Source organism: Ambystoma mexicanum, chromosome 2q (assembly GCF_040938575.1).
Source record: "Ambystoma mexicanum isolate Mex_15411 chromosome 2q, UKY_AmexF1_1, whole genome shotgun sequence".
Taxonomy (NCBI): Eukaryota; Metazoa; Chordata; class Amphibia; order Caudata; family Ambystomatidae; genus Ambystoma; species Ambystoma mexicanum.
Window position 1 is genome coordinate 768,011,917 of NC_090924.1, and position 12,646 is coordinate 768,024,562.

Genomic DNA, 12,646 nt, shown 5'->3' on the forward strand with positions numbered 1-12,646 from the left:
CAAGAGCGCATGTTGGAGACAAAGCTGGGTTCCAGGGGCAGGCTGAAGAGAGAAGCTGGGCCATCAAGGGATGCCCAAGAAAGCTAAGCCTCTAAGGTGAGGAAGTTTGATTGAAGTGGAACATGTTAAAGTAAAAAGGGAAGTAGGTGCTCTTTTATGGCAAAAAGAAGTGATGATTTCCCATAGCTGTAGAATGGAGAAGCGTTCTCTTAAGGAAATAGAGAAAAAAAAAAGGGGGGGCTTGGAAGTGGCAAAGCAGGCCAAGGGAAGGCTCCCCATGGTGAAGGAATATTAGCGAAAATATAACTTTGCATTCAGTCCCCAGTTTGAGATGCTACGAAGCAACGGTTTCTCACCGCGTGCAAGCAGCGGTTGAAATAACAAAGCTCTGTATGCTGCCGTGGTCTGAGACCAAATGATGATGTCGTTCAGAATGCAGTGTGTGATGGCGACGGGCACAGCGTAGTGAGAGCGTCACTCCTGGATGGGAAACAATGGAAAAAAAGGGACCCTTCTACGTGCGCTAATGTTGTGACGTAGCGCGTGTTTGGACTACGTTTTCTTGTTTGTTTTGTTTTATTCGCGCTCAGTGGAAAATTAAGCAGCGCGATGTGATGTGCCCTTAAGTGATCCTACGACGTTCTTCAACGTGTGTAGGAAATGTTTAGAACGTCCGATGAGTAAGGCGAGAAGCGTTAGCAGGACGGAGGGGCGCATGCAAGGGACATCAGTTTGTGCGCGTGCGATTCAAGATGTCCATGCAGGTGATGAGTATTGGACTATGGACTACGCTACGTGATCATAAGCTGAGGGCCTTGGAATGCGCGATCAGAGGTGTCTGTGAAACGTGGCGGTTGCTGCCGGGTTACTACCACAGTACTATGCTAGGAGAAGAAGTGAACAAGTTGTGGAGCGGGGGTGTCGTCTGCGATCGTTTGTCATAAAAAGCGACCATTCTAAAATCAGGAAGTATGACACGCAATGCCGTTAAGGCTAGCGAAGAACAAAGAATTGTATGGAAAGCAAGTGGTCTTGTGAAGGAGCATCGGGGGATGACGCGGAACTTTGGAATTTGTAACTTTGAGATTGGCCATTCACAAGGAAGATATGAAGCGGCACAGTTGAAGTTGTGTAGCGCACAGTATAAAAAGAAGAAGCAAAAGCACTCTATCCTTTACCGTTAAGTAAAGTTGTGAGTGAGATTGTGAGCCAGTTGTAACATGTTGGAGGATTTGCAGGTTAAAGGTGTTCAACCATGGACTCCTAGGAAGTTTATGCTATTTTAACATGCAGTTTGAAGTGAGCCGTGATAAAACCTAAGTGTGTAGTGATTGATGTTTGCTGGCAGTGCTAACGGAAGAATGAGCTAGCATAACATTTTGAGGATTTTCAGGCATGTTAGTCGCTCTATAGCAACATGGACTCTTAGGTTGATGTGGTCATTTTTAAGGGTCATAAAATTGGCCATGGACTTGTGGGGTTACGGAAGTTAGATTAGGGTCATAAGCTGGCCATGGACTTATAGGGAAAAGATGTTGAAACTTATATTTGTTCTACAATTTTGAATTGCATTATTCATTATGCTGCAGTCACAACAATGCATTTAATAGCTGTGTAATGCAAAATGTTTTGTGCCTAATTTAAGGTTGACTGTGTGTTGGATGCACAAAGAAGGGCATGAAGGTAATATGAGGCAGGTTGTCACTCAGCGTTAGCGCGTCGGTTGTGTGTGACGCTGTGGTTATAATGAGAGGTAGCGCCTCTGTTGTATATATGTCACGAGTGGGATTAACATGAGGTAGCGCCTCTGGTTTGAGTGACATTGTAGTAATACTTAGAGGTAGCGCCTCTGGTATGTGGGTCACGAGTGAGAGAGGTAGCGCCTCTGGTGAGTGTGGCTCAATTGGTATTTGAGGGAGGTAGCGCCTCCGATGTGGTTATAATGAGAGGTAGCGCCTCTGTTGTGTCTGTGTCACGATTGGTATTAACATGAGGTAGCGCCTCTGGTTTGAGTGACATTGTAGTAGTACTTAGAGGTAGCGCCTTTGGTATGTGGGTCACGAGTGAGAGAGGTAGCGCCTCTGGTGAGTGCGGCTCAATTGGTATTTGAGGGAAGTAGCGCCTCCGGTTAATGTGGCAAAATAGGTACTGAAGTGAGGTAGCGCCTCTGAAGTGCGTGTCACCAGGGTGTTTGATGGAGGTAGCGCCTCCGGTTCGTATGCGAAGAATTGTATTGGAGAGAGGTAGCGCCTCTGGTGTGCATGGACCCTAGTGTACGCAAGGGAGGTAGCGCCTCCAGCGTGTGGAACATTCTGTTGTGCGAGAGGGGGCGCCTCTGCCAGTATGGAGTAGGGCTGGTAACATAGTAGATTAGTGTCGCGTTCGATTGTTCCCACAAATATTTAAAGGACGTAGCGTCTTCGTTTTTGTAATATTTTTCCTATATTTTGCTGTGCCAAAGACTGCGCTTTCCCCAGACAGTCTGTTTGGCATAGTAATCTTGTAATGCTGTTTTGGGTCATCAGTGGTCAAATGCCGTGTACGCAGATGGACTTGGGATGTCTGGCCAGTGTCTCATGGTGTTCTGTGGTATTTGAATGTATTGACTGATCTGGTTACACCTGATAGGCTGTGTCTATTTGGAATTCTGTATTGCTTTGCCTCTGTGTGTGGGTGTGTCTGGTAAGGGAAGGAGATGTGTTGTGTAGTGACCTTCTGTATGTGTGTGTGTCTGGTAAGGGAAGGAGATGTGTTGTGCAGTGACCTTCTGTATGTGTGTGTGTCTGGTAAGGGAAGGAGATGTGTTGTGTAGTGACCTTCTGTATGTGTGTGTGTCTGGTAAGGGAAGGAGATGTGTTATGTAGTGGCTGTCTGTGTAATGCTGCCTGGCTGTGAGCCTGTGATGTCACATGGAATGTCACTGTGTGGATGGTGGAATGTTTATCTGAGGGTTCCATACTGAGGCAGTTAGAGCTCCCCTGCCTGGGTGATGGGGCCAGTGCTGATATAGTCCATACTCTCACGTATTTGTCTAAGTGTAACTGTAATCTAAGTTCCTGTAATAAACCTAAGATGTAACCAAGAAAGCCTGCAAGTCACATCATAATAATAACATAATATAACTTTGGACACCCTCACCCATTCTGACCTCTCTCTTTCTCCCCTCTGATCACTCCAGTGTCTTGGTCAGACCATTCTCTCCTCTCCTCACACCTTGGTCCCCTCAGCCTTTTGACTGCCCCTCCAAAAGCCCTACCAACCTTGACACAAGAGTCAGCTGTTGCCACCTTCATCCAGCCTCCCCCCCAACCCTGAGACTCTATCGCCGACTCTGCTCTTAGCAACCTCAATTTGGCCATTACCAACACCCTTGACATTCTTTCACCATTCATGAGGATCCGACTGAAACCCACCCCCAAACGTAACACCTGGTATGACTCTGAACCTGCAGCCCTGAAACGCTTCTGCGGAACGGAAATGGCAAACTTCAGGCTCACCCTCTGACAAACTGGCCTGCCGCCTGCTCCACAGGCAATGCAGACTCTCCATCCATGCCAATAAAAGGGCCCACATCGAGGCATGGGTATCGGGTATATTCAACAACACGGCTGAACTCTTTAGAAACTGCAGGTTACTAGCCAACCCTTCTACAGTCTCCTCCTCCCCTCTTCCATCCCAGGCCCTCTGAAACTCACTGGCCACACACTTCACCCATAAAACTCTGGCTATCCTGAGCACCTTTGATACCCTCCGGACCAACTGCTCAATCACTCCCTTGCCTCCTATGGCTTCCCACCCTCCTTCTTCCTCTCTCTCCTCTTTCTCCCTTGTGTCACACCTGAAGAAGTCACCAAAGTTGTCCGCTCCATGGCAGTCTCTTACAAACAGGTTTCCCCTTGCTCCTCCAGAACCATGAAGGACAACATTGGCTCTCTTGCACCTGTACTCGCTGATCTCTGTAACCACTCTTTTGTCACTGGATCTTTCCCATCCTCTCTCATGCACTCCCTTATGCGGCCCCTCCTGAAAACACCTTCAGCAGACGCTACCTGTCCAGCCAACTACTGCCCCATTTCTATCAACCCCTGCCTTGGGAAACTGCTGGAGAAGCTGGCCTTTCCACAACTTACCTCAAACATTGAACTTGCTGGTGGTCTCCACGACCCTTGATGTGGATTCCGAGCATCCAGAGGCACAGAAACGGCTCTTCGTAAAACCTGTGCATCTTTGCACTCCAACTCTCCAGCTGTCCTCATCCTTCTCGATCTCTCCTCTGCCTCGGTTAACCATTCTGTCCTCACAAAATGGCTCCATGACACACTTGGTAACTCGGAGCTGGCACTGGACTGGCTTACCTCCTTGCTAACTGACTGTTTGTCCCAAGTCATTTTGGGCACCTTCTCCTCACCCACTTCCTTCTCCAACTGTGGTGGCCCCCAGTGTTCAAACCTCTCCTCCTGGCTCTTCAACACTTACCTCTCTCAGCTAGCACTCCTCATTTCCTCCTTATGTGCCAACTTCCAATGCTAAGCAGATGACACACTTTTCAAACTTCCTGCTGACCCCTTTGCATCTTCCATCATCCCTGATTGTCTATCTGCCACCCAGTCCTGGTGTACTTCCAACAATCTGTGCCTCAATGCCAGCAAGACTGAGATTATTCCCATTGGGACCCCTGCTCCCTCTTTTTTCCCCCTCACTCTGGCCATCCTCTATGGGCTCTCCCCCTGCTCCTTCTTCTGAAGCCACAAACCTTGGAGTCATCTGTAACTCCTCTCTCTCCTTCCTACCTCACGCTCAGGACATTGCCAATAAGTCCCACTTTCAACTTCCCTCCATTCCCTGCCTTTCCTCTCTTCACCCCAGACAAGGTTCCTAGACAAGTTTGATCTATGAAAGCCTTGTCAAAACAGGTTCTTCTCTGTTCTTCCACAACCATCAAGGACCACATTGACACACTCGCTCCAGCCTTGGCTGACTTCTGCAACCACTCTTTCACCACTGGAACCTTCCCTTTCCCTCAGAAGCACTCTCTTGTGTACCCTCTTCTCAAGAAACCTTCAGCCAACCGCTCCTGTCCGGCTAACTGTCGCCCGATCTCCATCACTCCTTTCCTGGGCAAACTCCTGGAAAAGCTGGCCATCTTCCAGCTTAATCGTCACACTGAATCTGTTGGTTGTCTCCATGACCATCAGTCTGGTTTCAGAGCATCCAGAAGCACAGAAACTGTTCTCCTGAACATCCGCAAAGACCTACCCTCTAACCTCAATGCTAATCTCCCCACTATCCTCATCTTACTTAATCTCTCGTCTGCCTTTGACACGGTCAACCATGCCATCCTGCTCAACTGGCTCCATGATAACCTTGGTATCACTGATCATGTTCTGACCTGGTGGACTTCTTTCCTCTCGGACCGACCCTCCCAAGTCCAGCATGGGTCTTTCCTCCCCTCTATCTCTCTCTCTCTTTCTCTCTCTACCTGTGGTGTTCCCCAGGGGTCTAACCTTTCTCCCTGGTTGTTCAACCAACACCTGGCACCTCTCGCCCACTGCATTGGTGCTCTCTGCTCCAACTTTCAGTGCTATGCAGATGACACTCAGCTCGCTTTCAGGCTCCCCTCTGCCGCCTCTTCTCCTTCTCTTATGCCGGATTGTCTGTCTGCAATCCAGGTGTGGTGTGTCGCCAATGATCTCTGCATGAATGCCAGTAAGATGGAGATCCTCCTCATCGGAACACCTGCACCTTCTTTTCCTGCCACTTTCTGGCTGGCCTCCCTTGGCCCCCTTCTTGCTCCTACCTGTGAGGCTAAGAACCTTGGGGTCATCTTTGACTCCACACTCTCCTTCTCCCCTCACATCTATGGTGTCTCTAAGAAGTCAGACTACCAACTGCACCTCCTCAGAGGTATTCTTCCTTTCCTCTCCTTCCCCCAGAAGCTCTCTGTCTCCAGAGCAATGGTTCTCTTCTCTCTATGACTGACTACTCCAACAGCCTCTTTTTAAATCTGCCTGCCTCCAGACTCCGTCCTCTAGAACTCATCTAGAACAGGACTGCAAGACTTGTCTTTGGCCTCAAGCCCAGGGATCGTATCTCTCCAGCCCTGAAATCTCTCCAATGGCTACCAGTGGCTGCACGGATCAAGTTCAAGACCTGTTGCATTGTCCACAAGGCCTCCGGGGTCCGGGTACCACAATACCTCCAACTCTCTCTTTGGAAATACCTTCCTCCTCATGCTCTTTGTTCCTCCACCTCCAACGCCTTGAGGGTCAGGCGTTTCTCCAGGTCAGGGTCAGATCTCTCTTTGGCTGGCGCCTCCCTACGGAACAGCCTCCCTGCCTCTCTGAAACTTGAGCAGAACCATCTCTAGGTCCGGAAGCATCTCAAGACTTTCCTCTTTGCTTCTGCCTTCAATCTTACTCTTCCCTGCTGATCTCCTGTCTGATACTGCACTGGTCTGCTGGCTACCCTATGAACTTCGGGCCCAGGTCCCTGCCCACCCATTTGCACACCTGCACTGACTCCTGGTAACCCTTGCACTTGGGTCTGTATCTGCAACCCTGCAGTCCCTTTACCTGCACTTATCAGACACTTGTCTGTACTTAACCCTTAGACTGCCACCGGCTGGCCGCACTACTTGTTTTTATCCTGTGTCCTGCACTTGCCCTTCCTCCCCTTCCCCTGGCACTTCTCCCCTCTCATGACTTGCACAATCTCAATGTCACTAGGTCTAGTAAGATTGTTGTCTTTGTCCTCTCTTTGTTTCCCCTCCCTTGCCTCGTAACGCCTTGAAACACTTGTGTATAGGCACGTTATAAATGTCACATCATATCATATCATATCTTCCTTCTTATGCACATGCATGTCTGGTTTCTGCTGCTGTCGCTCCACGTACCTTCTTCCTGGTCTCTTCTCCTACGGTGTAGGCGTCATTACTGGACCGCTCAGCCCACCACCCAGAAGTCGCGCCACCGTTTTCCAGGCTTCAGTCACATAATTGACCTGCTCCACAACACTGGGCAAAGGCCTCCCGTCGCCAGCCCTCTTGCCTTTCGTAGCATGCTTCTCTTGGCTTTCCCACCGCATTCTCTGTGTCTCCTTTGAACTTCTCGGGCTGTACTGCCATTCGTGCTGGTATGCAGCTCTCTTTCTCGAAGTCCTTTGTCAGTGTTTATATATTTCTCAGGACGACTCCCCCGCGGAAGTCTATACATTTCCTGTATCTTCTCTTTGCCATTCTTCATGGCTCCTGGTGGCCACCTTGTCTCAGTACTGGCCTTGTTGCTAATCTTCATGCTCTGGGTGAATTTTCTTGTGCCAGTACTGGAGCTAGTCATACTGTCTGTATTGTTAGCATAGCATCGTAGAAATAACTGGTGTAATGTTACAATAACAAATTGAAGTGCTATCAAGGGGGGTTGGTGGAAAGGTGGTAAAAGGCTTGATAGGGTTAGGTTTGGGGTGTTGTGCCGACTTTTACCCAGGTGGTCGTCCTTATCCCCAGGAGGGGAGTCCCTACCCATGAGGTCATCCCGCATTAAACCATCCCTAGGGGAATATTGGGTAGTGGCCTCACCTCCCTAGCCTCATTAGAAGTCCCCCCCCCCCTGTGGAGAAGTGACTAAACCTAGTGAATCGTCACAGCTTATATGGAAACCTCTTCTCTGGGATAGCTGCTGACATATATGAGTTAGATACAATGTTATCACAGCTCTGAAGAGGAGAACGTTTATTGCGTCACACCAATTGTATATAGGTTTCTGGTAGCAACTTAGATTTACATTATTTTTATTTTTCCTATCTGACATTGTATTAGACTACACTAGACTAAGATTACACCATCTTTAAACCAACATCAGCCCTACAACACCTGTCATCAACTTTTGACACAGCCAGTGCAAATGTTTTTAGCCATACCCAACATGTTGTATCTACAATCATGCAATGCTACCAAAAGTAATTCCCATTACGGATTCTTGTGTATTGTGCTGTGCTTAACCGTATATATGCTTGTATGATGCCCCATATCAAAAGAATTGGTAGGGTACATGACATTCAACTTTGAAAAAGGGAGGTTTGTGAGATATGCTTTATTTTGTGTGCATGGTTTTGTCCTAAAATGGCCTACAACTTAAACAAATAGAACAAAGCAATACTAATATGAGCAGTTGTACAAAATATCTTGTTATGTTTTAAGGAAAAAGGCAGGGGCTTTGAAGACAAATGGAGCTGAATGCAAAGTGACTAACTTCGTAGTTTTGTAAAGCGACTGTAAATATCCAAGGCCATCATTGAACACTCACAACTCCAATTCGTAACTGTGGAAATAGCCCGTCCCTTGAATTCAGAATGAATAGAAGGCCTTTTGTGTAAATGAGTGGCAGCGGGGACATCAAGATCAACAGCAATGTTTACTGCAGGTGCTTCTGAGCAGTGATCCTGCAATATGCCCATCCAGCCGCGGGATATTATGAGTAGTTACACTATAACACTGGAGTAACACCTTTCAGGGCAGCAATTAATGTCTAATGAAGGTGCAAATTACCCTTGCCAGTTCCTGTGAGGCACAGGCAGAAGAGTAGCTTCTGCATATGTTACTGCTGGGTGGCACTGGAGACCAGCTGCTGGGAGTCAAGATAGAAATAAAATCAAATTTTGTCTACTAACGATGCTCGTCTACAGTACCCGTCTCATACCATTATTGGTCGCCTACGAGTGCTCGAATAGAGGACATTTTCAAATTCAGGCTCATGATGACCTTTTTCGGCGCAACATGTTGCCATGGCCAAACAGTACCCTACCCAATTATGCTCCCAAGGTTCTATTTCCTTACTGCATAGAACAAGTATGATGAGGATAGCTTTATGTTGGCTGAACCAGCTAACTGACCAGACCCAACAAAATGTTTAAGCTTAGCATTGGTGATGTAGAGTCGGAAATAACATTTGGAATACTGCTATGTTAAGATGTGTTATTAATAACAAGCTGTCTCAAAATAAAATAATACAATTACGAACCTTGTTGGGGCTGATATTACTTACTGTCTGTTTGAAATGAGACAAGACTACAAGTCCCATAATGCATTTGGAGCAGAAAGGAAAGCCCAGACAAATGTAAGATATGTAGGGGGAGGGTCCATATGAGTAGCTGCTAGCCACAATTGAGCCATATCTGTACATACAGACTCGGTGAAATACTGTTTTTGTCGGATCACTTCCCCAAAATAAAGCTCATATTAGAAAGAATTGGTCTAGACAAGGTGGACCAAAATGGCAAAACAAATGCAATTTTCGGCTCATGATTCCCTTTATTAGTACAAGTCATTCTAACAACATTAGGGGCCTGATTCACAGAGCGTTTTCCAATGGGATTGCGCCATTATAAAACGCTTCAGTGAATCTGGCCCTTGATGTCTAGAGTGGATCAAACTAGGACGTATATGAAATATCTTCATTCAGACTAATGATAAAATTGCCTAGACTCAACCAGTTCTCTTTGGTCAAATTTGCCTTGACAAATGTGTACAAGGATCTATATATAATACCTACTGTATAGCTTGTGTTTATTGAAGTTGTCATGACTTTATGCAGGCTGGACCAGTTAATTGAACAGATAAAGGATAATTACAGGAGAGCATTAGCAATGTATAGTTTGCTTTTGGTAATGGGAAATTGCAACCCGCATATTAAAATTATTAGAATGAGTGAATAGAGTTAATAACTTCATTGTTTTCGGCCCTATGTTAAATGAGTGAAATCAAATAAATAAAAAGGAAGAATTCGTGACGAGGCCCCCACCCAGCACTCTTGGCAGTTTGTTTCCTCCACTCAAGAACTCTATCCTTTAGTCTCCCACCAGTCTGGTTGTGATGTGTGCCTAAACGCGCATGTGCCTGAGAATGCTGGATCTGTGTGCTTTGTGGAGAGGGCATGCGTGTATAGGCTCTCCTGCTGAAATGTAATGAGACACCTAGTGGCAAAACAGTAGACCGTGCCTTCCATGACTGTATAAAACGTGTATCTGGAGCCCTCACAATTATAATTAAAAGCTGCCTGACATGCTTGCATGTCGGGCAGCATTACATTTTCATTGTTAACACTGCTTACCATGGTACTTGTAATTGTATACACTGACTGCCATGGCGCAGAGGAAGGTAGGTGGCAAATATGCTAGTTGGTTTCCGCCCCTCCTCTCTGCCATACAAGTGAATGAAAATGATGTGCACCATGAATTGAACAGGACGTTTTCACTTTCATTTCATGGAACGCCCCTGTTGAAAAGGAGCCCACTAGTTTAAGGAAACAACACCATCATCGATGGATATGAAGAACAATATTAAATTGAGCGTTATTTTTCTGTTCAAGGGTAACGACAGAGGTAAACATTAAATTGACCGCCAAATGTCTTTTGAACTTGCAGCTGTCTTTAACATTCTGCAGAAGTCTTTCTCAATGTGGTGAATATGTAACATTTTGTTAAATCAGCCATTGTGCTTCGGGCCTCTGAATTGCTACAATGTCAGCCTAGACTCTGTCTCGCTTGGAGGTGAGCCATTTTGTATTGAAGCTCCTTTTCGATGAATAGACCCAACAAATAACCAGTTGGTGACAGAGGAAGGTGTACCCCATCCATGTCACCTATAGATTGTGTTAGTTCTTTTCAGAACTCGCTCATCAGCTTGTTTGTTTGTTTGTTTATTTATTTGTAGAGCGCACCTTGCCCTGGCGCATACCTTACACAACCAAGTCATCTGGATAAAATTTGCTGGTGAAAATCCACATCTTGTACAGTCCCTCGTTTAAGAGGGTCAGTCGGATTCATTTTGACTGGAGTACAATAGAGTCAGTGGACATAGTTGAAATGTATGAGAAAAAGATTTGGACTAAAGGATATATTCTGGGGAAAGCCACATATCTGCGCCCGATTGCGCTGTGTCTAGCTCGATTTGGACTTGCTAAGAGCCATATTAGTGATGACAGTTCTTTTAGCCGGTACATAAGAGTCCATCCTATGAATTAAGTGCAAAGGGGATGCAGTATGTACCACCATTTGTACCAGTTAATTTGCTTCTAGTGCTACTAGAAAGGACAGCCAATGTTGTTTAAGTGCTTGAAGCATCCTATGATATGCATAGGTATTTTTAGTGGAGTTTGCAGATAATGATAAAATGTAGTTGAAGAGACATGTGCTCCCTCAGTTACCATATCGGCCCATTTCAAGTTGCCCAGTCCCTACAATACCTTTTCGTATGGAGGTGCCATAAATCCAGCACCCTTCAGTAACAGTGTTGAGGGAAGTAAAGCGTTGGGTCATTTAGGAGGAAACCAATTTTTCTCCAGTCTTCGTAAGTTCAGTGAACTGAGTTGAAACCCTTAACGGGATGTGTTTTTTGTCCTTACACTAGTTATTAGGCCCTGTAATGCCATGCCAGCTGGGCCTATAGACTCAAGCTACTCCTCACTGCGGAGGCCCAACAAGGCCGAAACATGTTTGGGGATGCTTGTGGTCTCATGCAGAAGGTATGTGATCAAGCAGTTCGGGCTGGACTGCCTCTTTTGGGGTAGGACCAAGCCTGATTTGCATATGGTCTTTCCCCTTTTGTAATGGCTTGGCAGGCGAAGAACGATGGTCTGGAGGGTTGCCCAGAGAAATGCCAGAGGTTAGGATTCATTCCAAACCTTCCAGCCATCACCTCCTTTGTTTTGCTTAAGTCACCCCGAGTGGGACTGGTATGCCTAGACCTTGGTTACGTGTCTGCTGGGCCTAGAGACCCATGCTACTCCTAACTGATGAGGCCCAACAAGGCTGAAACATGTTTCTGGATGCTTGTGGTCTCATGCAGAAGGGATGTAACCAAGCAGTTTGGGCTGAACTGCCCCTTTTGGGGTGGGACCAAGCCTGATTTGCATATGGTCTTTCCCATTTTGGAATGGCTTGGCAGGCGAAGAACGATGGTCTGGAGGGTTGCAATGCCAGAGGTTAGGATTAATTCCAAACCTTCCAGCCATCACCTCTTTTGTTTTGTACTTCCCACAGGCAGCTTGCATTTTCAACAAGCATGCACTGCACAATATCCCGAATGTTGAATTGCATTATTCACTGTGTCTTCTTTTTTTAATTTACTGAACAATAACAGTAGGACCGGCTATGTTTGAACTGTCTGCTGTCTGCAATGTTTGTTATGGTGGATCATAGCTTATTGACACTCTGAGGGCTGTGTTCCACTCCTCACCTAAGGTCTTAGATTGGTTTCATTCTTTTGTGTCAGGTAATTCCCAGAGAGTTCAGTTGGGTGCCTTGTCTTCCTCCACGACTAGCAATTTCTGTGGGGCTCACATCTGTCCCTGGTTCATCTAGATTTGTATCGCTACTCGATCCCTCTCTTTAAAATGCAAACCTCACTTCCATTGCTCATCCTCTCCTAAACTGTCGACCCCCAGGTATCCCAGGCATGGCAGAAGTGAGAATAAGTATCACCCCTGTTGACCTGTCTTGACATCATCAAATAGTGGACCAGAGATTACCATCTACAGTTCACTCTTTGTAGTGCTAATTATTCCAAGAGATCTAGATTTCTCTACTATTTGGCCACCTGCTCTTTCCGAGGAACAAAGTAAAAAGAAATGGGGCTTTATTTTGACCTCCCTGT